Source organism: Triticum aestivum, chromosome 7B (assembly GCF_018294505.1).
Source record: "Triticum aestivum cultivar Chinese Spring chromosome 7B, IWGSC CS RefSeq v2.1, whole genome shotgun sequence".
Lineage (NCBI taxonomy): Eukaryota > Viridiplantae > Streptophyta > Magnoliopsida > Poales > Poaceae > Triticum > Triticum aestivum.
The window spans coordinates 304,503,169-304,508,581 of record NC_057813.1 but is presented as its reverse complement, the minus strand read 5'-3'; positions in this window follow the sequence as shown (position 1 = coordinate 304,508,581).

Genomic DNA, 5,413 nt, shown 5'->3' with positions numbered 1-5,413 from the left:
AGAGGGGGGGAGAGTTGGTGTTGACGGTAGCAAGACTATTGGTGTAGATTGCCGTCACGATCCTTGCCCCGGCGACACTACGGCAACACCGGGATAGAGGGGGAGAGAGCCCCCTCCTTCTTCTTCTTCCTTGACCTCCCCCCTAGATGGGAGGAGGATTTCCCCTCTGGTCCATGGCCTCCCTAGCAGTAGAGGGGCGGGAGCTCCTCCGAGATTGGATCTCCCTCTATGTTCTCTTCTATTTCGCGTTCCCCAAATCTGGCCCTTCATGGTTTCTTAAAATCCCAGAGATCTGTAACTCCGATTGTGCTGAAATTTTTACATGATTTTCTCCATAAATTATCTTTCTTGCGTAAGAGGAAGGGCCCCAACCGCCTTACTCGGATGGCATAAGACATCTGGGCATGCCTGGCACCCCTAGCGTGCCCTGGTGTATCTTGGGGGCTGTGGGCCCCTATTTGCATTGACTCGACCTCCCAAAAATCACATATATTCTTAAATAATTCTCCGTAAAATTTTATCGCGTTTGGACTTTTGTTTATATGGATTTTCTGCGAAACAAAAAACATGCAACAAACAGAAACTAGCACTGGATCAATAGGTTAGTCCAATAAATCATTTAAAAATGTTGCCAAAAATATGTAAAAGTTGTATAATATTAGCATGAAACAATCAAAATTATAGATACAACAAAGACGTATCAATTCACGAGGAGGTAACTACCATTTTACTTGCCCCACTACTACTGTCGTTTCTGCCACGTACGCCGCATGCACTGCGCAGGGTTGGTGGCGAAGGCGCAGGGCGCTAAAATGAGTGCCATGGCAGAAAGCTCGACACTGTTGATAGGCATAGGAGGGCGGTCGGAAATTTCGGACATTGCTAGTGATGCAGACACACCGGATTGGTCGATCGTGGCAGTTGCCAGGTAGAGGGGAGCCAACCCCCTGCCACGTTCCACTATAGAAGGGAACGTGGAGCTGGTCGAAGGGACTCACCCACGCATCTCTTCCTCCTTCTTGCGCTCCTCTTCCGCCATAGTTAGGGGGAGAGGGTGTGGCCGTGCTCTAGCAGTGTCGGTGGGAAACGACACCTATGGGATCACTAGAATCCCACCTACACCTATGGGATCACTGGAATCCCTTCTACGGTTGCGGGGCGCGGGGATCATGAGAAGAGCGGGACTAGTAGACAACACAAAGGGGATTTACCCAGGTTCGGGCCACAAAGATGCATAAAACCCTACGATCCTGCTTTGGTGGATGTATTTAGTGTTCTTGAGCTCCTGAACTAGCTCTGGGTGCTGCTAGGTTCGAAAGAGCAGAATCCTTTCCCAGTGTGCCACGGGCCTCCTTTTATAGGCGAAAGGGGATGCCACAGTGGCACACAGGAGGTGGAAGGTGCTACAATGTTTGCGAGCTTATCGCTGGTATTACAGGACAAAGTGCATTTAATGCAAGGCTTAGGTGTCCCTTCGCTTTATCGGGGACGGGGGCGAGGCCCGTTCCCTCCGTCGCCGCTCCTCCTTGCTTTGACACGCGCCCTGGTCAGCGATGCATGCAGTGCCATGTAGGCAGGCAGGCAGCTGAGGTGGCGCGGTGGTGGAGCCTCCACGAAGGGTTGCATGTTGCCACGCAGGTGCCTGCCCAGCTGGTTGGGTCGGTAGCTACATGCAAACGGCGACGGAGTCTTGTCGGGTGGCCCGGCAAGGGTCTTGCCGGGGCGCGCTGGCGTCCCCGGCAAGGATCTTGCCGGGGGTGTTGTGGGTTCCTTCGGTGAGGATGGTTGCCTTCCTATCCTCATTTGATCTTGACTATTCTTTGTCTTCACAAAGATCTGTATGCCACCACGGAGGTGCCTCCCGAGCCTTGTCCCAATGCATTTGTTAGCGTTGGTGGGCTCAACGGTGGCTCACCCAGCTCGTGCGGGCGAGCTGCCTGGGCAAGGGTCCTTGCCGGGGAAACCTGCTTTGCCCATTCGATCTTTGTGGCCTTGGTCATTGTCGTTGCTTTGTTTGTCTCGTGCCTTCGGCTTCTCTCCGGCTTCCCTTTCCTGCCCTGCTACGCGTAGCCGTGGCGGGAGGCTCCGACTGCCCTTGCACAAGTAAAGGGGTCAAAAGGAGAACCCCTACTTTTGTACACCGACAGGAGCCCCCGGGCCTGGGCCATACATAAGCGCAGCATGTTGTTGGGCCAGGCCCAGAACGGTGCGCGGGCAGTTTGGGGCGGATTTTACCATGGCCATTGTCCCATCTGCAGTGCTTCCCATGACCCGCGTTGAACGCGCGACATGGGGGTCGTGCACGCGTGCATGACGGAAGCATGATGGCGTCACCATGTGGTGGACAGTAAAGAGGCGGCTTGCGTGCCTCTTTGAAACCGCAGGGCCGCCTCCCATTTACTGCCCTTGCTTGGGAACCGTCGCTCCATGCGTCCCACTGCGCCCGCCCCTTGTGCCACGTTTGCCGCATGCATAATGCAAAGTAAATGACAGGCACGCGGGGTGTGGGAAGTCGTGCGCGTGCGGGTCGATTCCCACACGCCTTCAATGGAGCGGGGAGGGCGGTCGACGGCCCCGCTTGCTGTCACTTCAGCGAGCCAGATTGGCTAAGAGGGGGCGGCCGAGCCTCGCCCCCGCCCCTTTATAAAGAGGGGAGTGAGAGTAACGGTGCCTCTCAACTCTTCGCCATCTGCCTCTCCCCATTCATGCTTCCTTTCTTCTCCTGCCATGGCGAGGGGGCGAGGCGACACTTCATCGATGGCGGCGAGGGTTTCGGCCAGACAGCGCATCGCTCCTCCCCAAGAGCTCATAGTGGCGGAGCCGGTCGCTAGAGGAAGGCGGAGGGGGCGAGGTCGAGGTCGTTGTGGTGCTCGAGGGAGAGGAGGACGGGGCGGCAGATCAGCCTCGCCTCCGCCGGCAGCCCCTCCTCCAATGGAGGGCCACGCCGGGCACAATCCCTGCGAGTTCTTTGTCAGGCTGCGCCAGCCCCCGCACCGTCGCCTTCGCCTCCTGACTCCATTCGTGCGGGAGATGGAGCTGGATCCGCCGCAGGCGTTGCGGCTGCACATGAGGGGTTGCGGGAACAGCGGCACATGGTCGACATCGAGTTCCCCGCCCCTCACGTCATGTATCTTCACCGAGGGTGGAAGACCTTCGCTCGCCTCCACAGCTTGACGGATGGGCTCACTCTCCATTTCAAACTAATGGAGGGTGGCCTCCTCTCCGTCAAGATCTTCGGGCACTTTAGGACTCGCGTGAGGTGCTGCGTGGAGAGTTCCTCCGACGATGAAGATTCCTCCTCAAGCAAGAGTGGCGAGGAAGACAATGGCAGCGATGACAAGGTCAGCGGGCAGTAGGATGACGGGTCCGACAAGGTGTCGGGCGCCGCTCCGAGCGGCACCAGCGACCCCATCATCCGTGTCGGCGGCTCCTTGAACTTCTCGGGGTCGTCTCCTTGGGCGGCTGGCGTTGGGAGGCTGCTGAAGAGGAAGAAGGCGGGCGGCAAGGCCGTCAAGTCGGAGTACGCGGGTACCGACGCCTTCATCGTGTATTGACGTCTTGCCGCCTCGTCTTCGAGCTCTACTTTCGGTGCCGCCATCACCATCCAGCCCGTGGACGGCCACCGAGATGTTCTCTTGGTGTCTTCTGCCACTCGTAGCTCCCCTAGGCGCCCCTTTTGCCCTTCTGCTTTCTTGTTCCATTTCCTGAGGAGAGGGACAAGAAAGGGATTATGGGCACCTTATATCTTTTTAGTCTTGTAAGCCTCCGGGCCTTTGTTAACTTTAGAACTTGTAATCCCCTTGTTCATGTTTTTCATTTCGTATGGACTGTACCTGTATGGGATGTTTTTTAATGAAAAAGGGATGTTTGCCGGGTTTTTCGTTCATGGGTAGAACCCGCGACAAGGAGTAAATCCTTGTCACCTTTAAGATAAACATTCTTTCGCCCGGCAACAGGCCTTGTCATCCCCCCACCTTGCTTGACCTTTCTCACGCCCTTGGCGGAGGCAGGGATGTGGTGGGCTTAGGCCCCTCATTTCATTTCCTTGCTGCCGCGACTACGACCAAACTCGGTCCCAGGAGATGAGTCCTAGGGTCCGGAATGGGGGGAGCACGGTAGCCTAAGGATAAAACGAGGTTTCACATACCTCAGTCCATAACGAAACACATGATAGAGGATAGAAGACTCATCTGGATCTGCAACCCCCGGCAACCTTGGCTTGCCGCGGATGGATCCTTGCTCTTGTAGCCCCCGGCAACTTTGGCTCGCCGGGGCTTGGATGCTGGTTCGTCCCCTTTTCTCCAAAATAGCTCGACAAGGATATTTATGTGTCCTGTGAACCAAAGAAGACAGAGAAGAACAGAAAGACACGCACTCGACCTCTAAGCTAGGGGTTAGCCGCTGCTAAGCACTATCAACCCTAACCAAGGAAGAGACTTAACCTAGCATGCATGCTACAACTTAGGGTGCCAGCGCTTCGTTTATTTATGCTCAGGGTTTGCGCCTGGCTTTGTACAAAGGGTTACATGCCTTGCAAGCAAGGCTTGTACAAAAGGGTGGCTTGCCGGGCGGCCCGGCAGCCGCGCCTTATGGGTAAAACTTGCGAAGATGCTCGATGTTCCAGGAGTTGCTCACTGGAACGGCATCTTCGGTCTCCAGCCGGACTGCGCCGGGCCTGGTGACTCGTGTTACCCGATAAGGGCCTTCCCACTTTGGCATCAACTTGTTGGAATTCTTGGCCCACTAAACGTGCCGAAGAACAAGGTCGTCGTCCTCAAAGCTCCGGGCACGAACCTTGCGGCTATGGTAGCGGCACAAGGCTTGCTGGTAGCGTGCTGCTCTCACAGCCGCCCGGAGACGATCTTCCTCAAGGAGCGGTGCGTCATCTTACCGCAACCTCTCTTGCTCAAGATCATCATAAGTGAGCACTCAAGGTGACCCGTATATGAGTTCCGTGGGGAGAACTGCTTCTGTCCCATAAACCAGGGCAAAGGGTGTCTGGCCGGTGGCTCGATTTGGCGTGCTCGACCAAAGAACCGCCGACAACTCATCAATCCGGCGCCTCCCACTTTTGTGCAGCCTGTCAAAAGTCTTCGTCCTTAAGCCTCGCAGGACTTCAACATTTGCTCTCTCCGCTTGGCTGTTGTTCCCTGGATGTGCCACGGAAGCAAAACAGACCCTGCTGCCGAGATCCTCAATGTATTGCATGATGGCGTGGCTCGTGAACTGGGTGCCGTTGTCGGTGATGATCCTGTTGGGCAGCCAAACGGCACACTAGTCCCTTGAAGAACTTGATGGATGGCTGCGCTGTCATCTTCCTCACTGCTTCCACTACCGGCCACTTTGTGAACTTGCCAATTGCGACGTACAAGTACGCAAAGCCCCCGACTGCACGGGGGAAGGGGCCCAAGAT